At 33.0% G+C, this 13,769-nt stretch overlaps 2 protein-coding genes across 4 annotated transcripts in view; one reads left to right on the forward strand and one right to left on the reverse strand.

The window, feature by feature from the left end:
• Positions 1 to 13,769, reverse strand: part of LOC129237343 (mucin-2) — a 104,645-nt gene that overhangs the window by 34,026 nt on the left and 56,850 nt on the right. The gene's annotated exons all lie outside the window — the stretch shown is intronic.
• The window catches only part of LOC129237344 (uncharacterized), a 63,478-nt gene continuing 56,422 nt past the window's right edge, over positions 6,714 to 13,769 (forward strand). The window contains exon 1 of the mRNA XM_054872028.1: positions 6,714 to 6,896. The gene's annotated coding sequence lies outside the window, so the exon portion shown is untranslated. The remainder of the gene's footprint in view (positions 6,897 to 13,769) is intronic.

A 13,769-nucleotide genomic window follows, 5' to 3' on the forward strand; every position in this document is an offset into this window, starting at 1 on the left:
ATCTAGGGAGATAGTCTTTTGCCTCAGAATAGGTATTCGTTTCAGCGAAAACGTCTTAATTTGAACGAAATTTCTTACCGGCGAGCTTGTTTTAGGTTTGCGAACTGCCAGTAGTCACTGGGATCTAAATCTGACGTAAACCGTGCATGTAGTTTTGCCATTGTTTGGATTGACTTGTGACACAGTGCGTTGTCTTGATGAAACGAAACGCGGCACCCGCTTTGAACAGAGCTTTCTCATAGTCAAATGTTCATGCAACATAAAGCCAACACGTTCTTTACGATGCCAGCTAATTCACGAAACTTCACTTTTCGATCATTCAAATCCAGTTTGTGAATTTTTTGATATTTTCTGGTGTTACCGTCTCAGCAAACCATCGTTTTATTGTTGTTTCTGATGGAGCGGAGTCCACATAGCACTTTTCAGGTCACTGCTTCGCTTGAACAGTATTTTTCCCCATCAAGAAACAGTATAACATTAAAACCCGAAATTGTTTTTGATCCATTGTTTTGAAAATCACAAAATTAGCGTCACTCTTAGCACAGCAACTCACGAACTAATAAATAGAATATCATGAAATTTTAATACTGTTTTTTAAGATTAGCACTAACTGAAAAAAGTGCCATCTATGTGTTAGGCCCAGAACTTTTCAGCCCGTGTGTTACATTGTAAATATTTTCGGTTAATATTTTACGAATAAGCCGAAAGTAGTACAATGGGGATTTCCTATTCTAATACAGCTAGGGATTGCACATACATATATTATATTAGTGTTCCTTGCGATTACACAGAAATTTCATAATCGCTTTTCTGGCATCACTATATGATGTCATATCTAAAAGGAAATCACAATGTGTACATATATTTTGATATGCTTTGTATTTGTTAAGTATTTTTGTTTTGTTTAAATTCCTACCTTTTTCATTGTTCACGCATAAATACCCTTTTACGCCAAACATAATAATTTAGCTCAATCGCATTCAAAAATGTACAGTAGCCGAGATCTCTTTACAAACAAAAAGAAGCTGACGAAAAAGTAAAGGGTGAACCATCGAGCTAATGCTATGCAGAAACACCGTACACTAATTTTTAATTGTCGTTGCTTTATTAGTAAGAAAAATCCTTTTGATTAATTGTGGAATATAAATTCATTCAAATGACTGCCTTAGCTCGTCTTGTAATGGCTCACCGTGCCAACATAGAAGCACAATCCCTATGATTTCGACCTTCATTTTAGCATTAACGCGCACAATATTGTATTTATTTGTCTGAATCGTTTCTGGATTTTCGGCACAACATCGATTTTGAACGGCACCGTCCTCAAATAAAGAACCACGCCTAAAATCATAGTCAATGGAGGCATAAAAACGATTGATTGCCGAATTATGGAGGATCGGTCGCTAGACGACTTATGTGGCATATAATGCCGAAGCCCACTCACATCCAAGTTTTCAATGCGCTACCAAAAAAAAGTCTTTAGAACGTAAAATTTGCCAGTGGCGTATATTTTGTTGCTGCTTGAATTCTATAAACAAAAACGAAGTAAATTGAAAACATTGGGCTGGGAAGTTTAAAGAACACATTAAATTAAAAAAGAAATCAAATCAGCTACTACCTTAATGATGTGCCTTGTATACCTACGTTAGTACAAAGTGGCCCACCCTCTATATATCTGCATATTTACTTTTTTATTCCTCTACAAGCAATTTAAAATACAGACTGACGATTCAAAGCAATCACAAGTTTCTGATGTATAAAAATAAGCCAGGTAAGAAGTGAAGAAAAATTGCAGCTGCTCGCAAATTGGAAGCAGCAATAAAGTGTGGCAAAAAATAAATGCTTGTACCTCACCGACTTGGGTTGACCGCATGCGCAGCACGCGCTTTAGCATGCTCCAAAAAAGGAAAAGGAAGACAACCTAAAATTAAGCCAACATAAATGAGGAGAAAAAGTGGTAAACAACATAACGAGTACTAAAAAAAATATAACAAAAAACGAGTATTAAAAAAAAAATAAATCACAAGATTACGAGATTGGGTCTTCAATACAGCGCAATTTATGAGGGTCTAGGTAGCACTTCTCTTTAGTTTAAGTTTAAGTTCAACTTTTTTGCTTCTTTTATTTTCATCATTTTGGCCATTGAATTCCATAACAAATCACAATAACCAAAAAACTTCACTCTCAATTCAAGAAAAAAAATGTATATATTTCGCATTAATCTCAAAGAAATTTCAAAACAAAAGCAAATTCCATGCTTCCAAAAATTCCAAGCAATTATCACAAGAGCAGCAGCGAAGCAGCCATCAGATGTATCCGCACGATTTCAATAGGCATTCGTGGAGCCAAAAGTGGAATAGTTATGTATCAGTGCGCAGCAACGTTGAAATATCCAGACTGCCTGGAGGTATTAGTTAAGCGCTTTTTGATTTGTTTTTCGGTTGAGACCATTAACAATGCAAAAAATTGGCTTAAAAACTAATGAGCCAAAGGGAATTCAGTGTTGATAAATATTTCAAATTGCACGAAATTTATATTGTTTTTTATGTAATATATTTCTTTTTTGTTAGATGACTTTAAGTGAAGTACTTTAAATAGCGCGGCTAACATAGTGGGCACAGCAAAAAAGGAAACAACAAAGATTAAATTGTTGATCTCTAAGCGCCGACGCGAAAGCATTAGAAAATTTTTGAGAACTCATGTTTAAAATATTTATCAAAGCTCTTTTCACGCGAGCTGTCGAAATCCAAAATTCTTGGCGTGAATATGCGTGAAATTTCACAATAATTCCACAACAAAGTTGTACTCTGCAGTTCAGGTTGTTAAAAAGCTGGCAACATGTTGCCAACATGTCGCTGGCCACATTTTTCTACCGCTGTTTAAATTGTATTTGCTATTTAAAATTCCGTGAAAAGTTACGGTGCGTCGAATTTAAAAATTGTGTTCATATTGAAATTTAGCAAAAATTTCAGAAAATTGCCTAAGAAGTACAATAAGTTTTTTTTGTAAAAATGATCAACGTTTTAGTTTATTACCACAATTATTTGCTTTAATAGTGGAGTTTGTAAACAATTAAAATACCCAAAAGTCAAATAAGAAGGTATTTCGTCCTCTCATCTGCTCCACAAAAACAATGCCAACATTTTTGCAACCTGTATGCAGCATCTTCTAATAGTAATATTTTATTTCTATTTAATTAAATTTACACTATGTCTTTCCGTCGACTTACTTAAGTTGAAGCGGAGCAAGATTTTATCAATGAAATGTTCTGCTAATGTTCATAGGATTTTTTTTTCCGTTTTTTTTTTTCGAAATAAGTAGAAGATGAAGAAGACTGAAATTATATCAAGGAAATCCTAAAGGAACACTATGGGAGTAGTGTTAATAAACTCTATACCGTGCGCTCGACTAAGTCTCTCAAAGACCGAGCTACTTATTTTCACAAGGAGGAAAATTCCTTCTTTAAATGATCATTCTCTTGCTCTCTCCTCCAGTACTAAGTACTCGGGCGTCACTCTTTCTTTTCGCTAAGCAGTAGGTCAAATACAAACCACAGAGTCAAAAGAACCTAAGTGACAATCTACACTTGTAATCGGAATTTATGGCCGGGTGATACGTCCGATTATTTCCTATGATTCGCTGGTTTGTAGGAAGGTGTTGAGAGAACCATATAGTTGTAATAACAAGCAGACTGCAACGGTCGGTCGATTATTTGTGCTGATCGCCACAGTATGTCTCACCAAAGTTTAAACGTAATCTGCAAGCAGCTAAACTTGGAATGTGTAAAGAGCGAGCACTTTTTCGGCAGTACCATATTCTGCACACCTTCAACGACCCAGAAATTATTCGTAAAAAGGATGAAATCTGACAAGGTGGTTTTAACGTAAACCGACTTAAGTATTCTATGGAATTAAACAAGAAGAAGTTTAGAATCATCACAGGAATTCTGACAGGGTATTTTAGATTGAATTATCATCTTATCAACCTGGAAATATACTCCAACGGAGCTTGTAGATTCTGTAGGGAGGCAGATGAAATCCGCCAATGTAAAATTTGTGCTGGCGTTGTGCACAGCAGTATGCATCCGTGCTGGCACAACCTGGGTAAACATATTTCACCAGAGGAAGAAATAAAATACAGTACTAAAATTTGTTGAGGAAGTTGGGCTCAGAGAAATACTCTGAATCTATAAAAGCGTCACAATAGATATTTCAGGTCGCATGGCCCTTCACAGTAATAAAATAATAATAATAATTCTTCTACAGCAACTGTTAGACTTTGTTTCACACCAGAAAGGAGATAATATTTAGAGACAACTATCTCCCTAGATGGTTCCAAAACGAACTGCACCAGAATCAATTTAGCGGACCTTCGTATTGAGAGGGGTATGCAATCACTAGATTCAACCAGAGTATTTTACCCTGAATCCATATGAAATGAGAGTAGTGCTAACCTCGAAATTAGCCTGGGCAAGTATTACTATGTTTTCGAACAGCCAGAGAGCTAAGAGACCTTTCCGCCATGAAGGCTACTGGTAACTAAATTTGCAAAGTAGTGCAGGGAGTATGTACTGGATTTAACTTGTCTGCACAGTGTTACCCTAATTTATATGCCAATTACATCAAAATGCCATATGCATGGCATGATGGGCGGGGCCGAAACAATGCGGCCATTGGTATCTCAAAATCAAAAGAGCTGCTTCTCCCTCAGAGTTAAGGTAGTAGTCTGGTAACTTATTTTGAAAATTTCGAGTTTGGGTGTTTTACATATTTTGAGAGTGCGATATATTGGTAATATACTGTACAAATTTTAGACCGAAATTCGAAATATTGACGAAATTATGGCACATACATGAAAGCGGCTCGTACTTGCGCGGCTCAATTGCTAAAACTTTAAACGCGTTTTTCTCAAACCAACGTTATTCCGGATGGCCGTCGTGAAAACAAATTTTCTATCTAACGTTTTGAGCTAAAATTTAGATATGTTTTTCTACACATCAATAGTTCTGGCGGGTAGTAGATTTAATTTATTTCGTCCCTAACCTTCCATTTTTAAGTCCGATTTCCACTTTAAGAAAAGGCAATTTTCTTACGAAGTCCGCCATTTTGATATTTTTTTGTCAAAATCATTTGATCTTACTACCCGCCAGAACAACAAGCACACTGATTAATAAGCAATTTGTTTTTTCTGTTTCAGTGTACAAAAATAGTATCAAAACATTAAAAAAAAAACAAAAAAAAAAATTTTTGTACACCTTCTGATACCTTTAACAACATATCAGAAAATCAAACCGATTGAGTTTTATTTTCCCTTCCAAAAAATGTCCCAAACATGGCCTCAAAAAACGTGTAAGTTACCAGACTACTACCTTAAATCAAAATTATATTTTTTTACGCTTCAACAAACATTCAAATGTATATTAAATAAAATCTATGAAGAAGAGACTTGGAGTTCTCTCCATGCAACAAAAATAAAGCGCTAAACTAGTAATTTTTTTCGAACTCTAGAACGGTTTCACGCTTTAAATTGACTCATTGCTACTAAAATTGCTTAGAGGCAACTTGTGACATAGGGGATTCGGAAGCAGAATTGTCCATTCAGTCGTTGTTTAATCAGCAACGAAGTAACATGAGCGAAGGATGCATTGACTTTTTTCGTATATTATCAACACGAGCTCAGTTTTTTCGTAAACAAACTGCTGCCACATCCCCTGTGATGTCAGCAAATCAGCGCATTACATCAAATTCGCTGAAATAGCAAAATTACAATACATTAATTGAACGTCGAATTGCTCCCACATCCATCGTATTAGCCAGAATTGGCTCGCAGCGCCTACTGGCTGGTAAGAATTTCGCTCGAATGAAGAGGTTATCGCTGAAACTAAGAGGCGAAAGATAAATCGTTTTCGTTAAATTTACGTCGAAATTACGTTGATGAATAAAGCTAATTTTGAACCAAAAAAAAATGTGTTTTCTTTGTTAGGCCCGGAACTTTTCAGCCCATGTGTTACTTAGGGAGGCATAGTGAAGTGAGATTTTTTATGCCGTTTTTCGGGACAATTTGGGTTTTTTGGATTACAACACTCTTACAGCAAATGCCACCAATCACAAACTTAGTTTCTTAAGATTCACCTACATTAGCCAATCGATAAAGCGAATTGTTGAACTTACAATGGATCATTGATGACTTCAAAATTCCACACTAGATATTCACATTCAATTTGGAAGATTTAAGAAACATTTTGAGGCCCATTTTCAAGCACAGGTGCATGCACATCTCTCCCCATATGACTCATATCGAGCGTTTACGCAACGTTCATTAAAAACATTCGCTGTAATTTATAGCGCACGACGGAAATGGCGTCACCATATTCCTTGTCTTTTTTTTTTTTTTTGTGTATTTTTAAGTTTCGCAACGTATTTTCTATCCATATTTCTTACATCTTCAATGACTTTTCTTATCAAAGCGGCTTTCAGTGGTGGGCATTTTATGTCAAAAGCCACTCCTTTCAAACTTTGTAGCAAGTGGACTCAGCGGCGTGTAAATATGCAATAGTCGGGTAAATATGTACACATACCATATACTCGTATGTTTCCAGTATATTTGCTAACAATTTACAGTACATTTTAAATTAAATCGAATTTGAAACAAGTTGTTGAGTCGCACAAAAGCCTAGCGTCGGGTATTGGTGGAGTTTAGTCGTTGATTTGTGAGCGTTAAGAAAGGTGCAACGAAAATTTTTCGATAAAAGACAAAAGTGCAGTTTTTGTGTTTTTATGTTTTGTTTCTTGTGAAAAACATTTCTAAAGAGGATATATGTATTTTAAATAAAAGTCAAACGGTGCTAATTGTCTGTTTGAAAATTCTTTAAGTGTAAAGAAAGGAGTAAGAATTAAAAAGTAATAAAAAATTTAATATAAAAAAATTACTGAGTATAAAGGAAGGGTGTTAACAATTAAAAAACTAATTAAAAACTTAATATAAAAATAAAAAAGGTGCACTTAAAGATAAATTATAAATTCGAGTTACAAAACAATGTGAAAATTAAATTCGAATTTTTTAATATTTTTTCTTGAACTCTGACCTTTCGTTAGTACATTTTATATACAACGTGGCGCACAATTAATCACCCTATCGCAAGATTTATAATTTTTGCGAATGGTATCATACGTCAATCATATTTGACTCTTGTGAACTAGATAGTTGCAGCATACAAACAGACTAGCACCTAAAGGTCAAAGTAAAGATTTTAATCACTCTAAATAATGTTTTTATTTAATAAAAAAGTTATTCAAAAACAAAAACTGATGATTAATTTTGCGACACCTTGTATAATTACAAGCTCAAAGCTCCATAAAATATCCACTTATTAAATTACAAGTATGCACTTCATTTTATTAAAAAAGTGTTTGTGTAAAATTTGTTCAAAAAGATAATAATAATAATAACAATATTTCAAAAATTATTAATATTTATACGAAATCTTCAATGGAAATACGCAGATGCAAATATTTATTATAATTTATTGCATTCATATAGCAAATCTCGTTTTTAACTTTATATCCCGAAGTACATACATACATACGCACATAAATATTACAAATGCACAAATCAAATTTTAAATACCCCAACGAAGATCACATGAAGATTTTGTAAGCAACAAAAACCAAGTTCAAATAAAAGGTGTGAATTGCCTTCAGGTATGAGTACAATAATGTTAGCTGAAAAAATGAAAAGCAATAATATCGCATTTTGCCATTAATCTTTGTTATGCAGCGTCTCTAGAGCCCTTAACAATGCTTGCATTTATGACTCAACTGTATGTATTTTATAAAAAAATCAAACCCTTAAAGTGTTAACTTACACAAAGAGTGTTTACTCACATAAATTTCGTGTTTGTAAATCGTCGGTAATTTTTTGTTTGTTTTTTTTTTTATTTTTATTTTAATTTTAATATATTTTCATCGCAAGCTTCGGCTGATTTTTTCTCTACAGTTTTCTGCTATATCCAAAATTAGATGACTTGCTCTTAAAAACGATACCCGAAAAGCCTCGAAGACTCACTTAAGCCTCCTCAAATAATAATTCAGTAAACCTTTCCAAATAGTCATTACGTAGACAATCCAGGTAATTTTAGAAGTGGCGTATGGAATTTACGTATGTATAATATGAAAGACAATATCCGTTAGACATTAATGAATAAATAAATAAATCCCCCCCAATAACTTCTCTGGCAGTACAGAAATTTTACATGGCTATATAGTTCGGGTGTTTTTTTATTTATTTATTACGGATTCTTATTGTTTTTCAGAAGCGTTGTACAAATGCGTTAACATGATTTTCGGGCTATGGCAAATTGCTTCGTTACTTCAGTCCCAGTTGGTATGCCAAGATCACGATGAAGCACGCTTTTACTATGCTCGGCAGGATTTTGCTCTGCAGAGTTTAATAGGGTGATGTGCTTTTGGCTAGAATTGTATACAGAAAGTCCTAGCCTATTTTAGAGTTTATTTGTAAATAAGTAATTTGTAACGGATTGATAAGATTGAGCGCCTACCAATGATATTATAAATGTTGGCAGCATTGACCTAAGCTTTTGGAGGAGCTCTTCGTTCCATACTTTGTCGAAAGCTTGCGATACATGAAGAAAAACGACTGAACACAATTTTTTCCTTTTCGTGGCACTTTCTATGTTGCTTACGACTCTGCGTGTTTAAGCGAACGTTGAATAATTTCTTCTAAAACCAAATTGGTGAATGGGAATCAGACGTATATTTTCGACATTACTGGTAACAGAGATATTGGCCTGTAAGAGGGCACTTCGTTAGATGATTTACCAGGCTAAGGTATCATGGTAACTTCGCCGAGTTTTCAATATATAGGAACATACCTCAAGCTGAGGCACTTGTTAAATAAGCTGGGTTATGCTAACCAATCACTGACCAATGGCAAAAAATTTAAAACCAAAAGGACTTTATCATCCTACTTTATCATCTTACTCTAGAGCTATTGCAATATTTTTTAAGTTACTCTTACGAGAATTCCTTAATATGCTAAAAGGTGATTCAGCCCGTCATAGGCTTTGCTTGAACATCGGTATGTCCAAGTAATTCATTTAATTTTAATTAAGCTTTTACCTACTGTTAAAGTTAGCAGAGTGTATGCCAATTACTACTACACATTTACATTCTGTCAAAAAAAATATCGTTAATCGTTCATTTAAAAAGCGCGCGTTACACATATGTCTAAATTTTTTTGCTCAAAATGTTGGTACAACTGTCCTCTATAGTGTCGCAGAGTTTGAGCGTGATCTGTCAATTAGCTTGTTTTTGGCATTTAATTATATCAGTCAACCGCAGGTGTGCTCTGCGATTTGCACTATGGATAAAAATATCGAACAAAGAATTTGTCTTAACATGTTGTCTTTGTGTTTTGTACGGGATTTCGTTGGCGAATCGTTCAAAATGCTGCAGAAAGCCTATGGCGAGTGTGCTTTATCAAAAACACGGGTATACGAGTGGTATAAGAGGGCCCAGAAGTCGTGGAAGATTTGCCTCGATCTGGTCGCCCATCAACGTCTTCAACGGATGAAAACGTCGACAAAGTCAAGGAAATAGTTTCAGAAAACCATCATTTGACCTTAGCGTGTCTCACGAATCAATTCGCAACATTTTACACCATCAATTGGGCATGAGACGCGTGGCTGCTCGACTCGTTCCAAGAGAGTTGAATTTCTTTCAAAAAATTCATCGGAAAAAGGTGACTGAAGACATGCTTGTGCAAATGAACTCGGACTCAACGTTTATTCAGCGCATCATAAGAGGTGATGAGACTTGGGTATATGAGTTTGACATGCAAACCAGTCAACACACGGCTGAATGGCGCTATCCACATGAGCCGAAACCAAAAAAAAAAACACGTCAAAGTCGTTTACAAGTGAAAGTCATGCTTCTCGTTTTCTTTAATTATCATGGTGTCGGGCACTCGGAATCTCGGAATTCGTTCCAAATGGTTCTACGGTAAATAAAGAATATTATTTGGACATTTGAGAGAGAATGTGCGTCTGAAACGGCCCAATTTGTGGAAAGAAACCTCATGGATCTTGCACCATGATAACGCACCGTCTCATAAGGCTCATATTGTGAAAATTTTTTTCACCAAAAACTCGACAAATATCATCGAATAACCACCGTATGCACCGGATTTAGCCCCATGTGACTATTTCCTTCTCCCATTTCCCCAAAACTTAAATTGCCACTCCGGGACGCCGCTTTGAGTCGATAGGGGCTATTAAGGAGAATTCGCTGAAGGAGCTGAAGAAGATCTCTTCAAACGTGTTTAAAAGGTGCTTCGATGATTGGACTAATCTTTGGCATATGTGTATTGCTTCGGATGGAGCATATTTTGAAGGCGACGAAATAAATTTTGATGATTAAAGAATTATATTTCGTTTTATTGAACAATTCCCGACACTTTTTTGATTGCTTTGCTGTTAAGTCAAAGTATATATTAATAAGTTGGCGCAAAAGTAATCATCAATTTTGTTTTTAAATACTTTTTTACTAAAATAAAAAAAAATGATTTTGAATGATACAAATATTTATTTTCAAGTTGATATATGTATATTGTTTTTTTAACTTTCTCTGAAAAGAAATAGCCAGAAACGGCTCTGTTTCAAATTCCGTGTTATATCGAGATAAAAAAACCAGGCAAGCTCATGGTCTACAAAATATGTTACTGAAACTATCAGTATGAGATGATGGAGGCAGTTTACGCGCACTCCGTCAATTAGTCACTGAATAAGAAAGGGCCAGTAGACGCAGTAACGATACAATCCCACAAATAAGACATCCTCACATTATCAAATTATAAAGATCATGTAAGGAATTGAATTTCACAAAAATAGCTTAATAATAAATACATTAACATTTTAATTGAAAATAAATTTTTTTTAATAAGCATTCAATACAAAATGAATGAATGGAGAAAGCCACCAAACAGGCGGAAAGAACGAAATCGAACATTGTAAGAACTGGAAACAACATTCAGGAATTCGGGAAGATACGCTGCGTAAAGGTGCAACCAAAAACGATTTAAATATTATTTATTAAACTGCACCTGTAGTGCCTGTTTTTTTAACACAAAAGAGAAAAAATTAAATCATTTCTAAATTTAAATTCTTTGTACGGGCTACCAAAAAAAACAAAGAGAATATCAAAAAGAAAAACATTGAAAAAAACATTGAAAATTGTATATATTATATAACATGTACGTATGCACCTTTGAAATTATGAAAGAAATATTATGGAATTTTTTTTTTCTAATAAAAAACAAAAGCAATGAAATTTTTTTATTATTGAATTTGGTTTTTGCATACTTTTTTGCTAAATAAAAATAAATGATTTTGAACGATGGAAATTTTTATTTTGACCTCCGCGCTCCATTGCTTGCCTATTTTTATATCGCAGCTGTCTAGTTCCCACGTGTCACATAAATATAAATTTAATAGGGTGATTGATTATGCGCCACCTTGTATACAAAAACAACAATAATATATATAAAATAATTTAAATAAAAAGTCGCAACTATTTAAAATATTCGACTTGCTCATTACCACTACACATGCGCGGAAAAATGTTTGCGGAAAATCAATTATAGTCAAAGCAAAGTATCCGTTTATATTTATACCCCATATCTAAATAATGTATACTATAAATAAATATCACTAAATATCAAGTTGTTTGTTGTTTTTGCTTTTATTATTTGCCGTCAATTTTCTGTAAATCGAAAAAGCGCCAAGCAGCTTGTGCCAAGTCATAACAAATCCATTATTTCTATTCAGTACTTCATTAAAATAACACAAAATATTTAAAATGTTGATTTGACAAGCAGGTATGGTATTTAGTTAAACAAAATAATGCGGGATTTGCAAATTGCTTGACAGAGTTTGACGCCTATTAAATATTAACACTTTTCAAAAAAAATTTATAAAACGAATTCGTCCTAAAGGCAATATTTTTTGGCTTTATTAGAATTATTTGATATTCTTCAAATACGTTTTTTTCAATGTCTTGTCATTCTATTAAATTTTCTTTTATACGCCGTTATGATGAATTCACCTAGGAATAAGAAAAAAGCGTATCCCCCTGGGAGAATTTGGCCTTTTTTAGCAAAAACTCTGCGGTCGCCTTAAATTCTGACTGTAACATAATATAATATATATATTAAATTATTACTCCATACAGGGCCACTGAAGGTTTGTGCTGCATTAACAGAAGTATTTTTAGTATATCCATTTAATCAGCAAATTATTATCAAAATATTTATTAAGGGAACACCATACACTTCGAACATTTCTATTGCCTCATTTTTTATTCGTTATGAATTAATAAACTCATAGGAGTATGATAATATGCATATATTTTTTTATTCGAATTTTCTTTAAGTTTTTTTTATTTATTTTTTTCAAATTTTAAGTCTTTTGAAGTTTTTATTTAGTATTATTTAATTCATTTTTTTTTTTTTTTTTTATTTGATTTTATTGTACTTATACAATTATAAACATACATTTTTTATTTTATTTTTTATTTACTTTATTTAATTATACATATAGTTCTTTTATTTTTTTATAATTTTATTTTATTTTTATTTTCTTTTTTTATTTTATTTTTATTTTATTTTATTTTTTGTTTGTATTTATTTTTTATTTTGTTTAATTTTTTTAATTTCATAATTTAATCTTTATCTGACTCCGAACGGCAGATATTTTTATGAGGAGCTTTTTCATGGCAGAAATACACTCGGAGGTTTGCCATTGCCTGCCGAGAGGCGACCGCTATTAGAAAAATGTTTTTATTAATTTTGCTTTCACCGAGATTCGAACCAACGACCTCTCTGTGGTAGTCGCGCACCAACCCATTCGGCTACGGCGGCCGCCATTCGTTACAATACTTTTTTTAATTACCACTTTTCTTTTAGTATTTTTATTTTATTTTTCTTTTAGTTTTCTTATTTTTTATATATTTATTTTTATTTATATATTTTTTTTTTTTGTTTTTTATTACTTTATGTTTTTTTTGCGGCCGAATGGGTTAGTGCGTGATTACCATTAGGAATTCACAGAGCAAACGTCGGTTCGAATCTCGGTGAAAGCAAAATTAATAAAAACATTTTTCTAATAGCGGTCGCCCCTCGGCAGGCAATGGCAAACCTCCGAGTGTATTTCTGCCATGAAAAAGCTCCTCATAAAAATATCTGCCGTTCGGAGTCGGCTCCCTCCATTTGTGGAACAACATCAAGACGCACACCACAAATAGGAGGAGAAGCTCGGCCAAACACCTAACAGAAGTCTACGCGCCAATTATTTATTTTTTTTATTTTTACGTTTTTTTGTAGTTTTTATTTAATTAAATTTTTTACTGTTTAATTATATGTATATATTTTTTATTTATTTTATTTATATATTTTTTTATGCATTTATTATTATATTTTCTTTTTTTATTTATTTATAATTTTTTTTTTATTTATTTTTTTCTAATTTATTATATTTTTTTTAACTCATTTTTGTTTTATTTTTAGTTTTTTATTGTTTTAGTTTTTAGTTTCATTTACTGTTATTTTTTATTTATTTATTTTTTTTTTTATTACTTCTACTTTTCACTTTATTTTTGGTTTGCTATATTTTATTTTTTGTTTAATATATTTTATTTCTTTATTTATACTTTAATTTCTTTATCTCTTTTATTATTTTTCTTTTATTCACAACTTTCTTC

The sequence above is a fragment of the Anastrepha obliqua genome, chromosome 2, assembly GCF_027943255.1.
Source record: "Anastrepha obliqua isolate idAnaObli1 chromosome 2, idAnaObli1_1.0, whole genome shotgun sequence".
NCBI lineage: Eukaryota > Metazoa > Arthropoda > Insecta > Diptera > Tephritidae > Anastrepha > Anastrepha obliqua.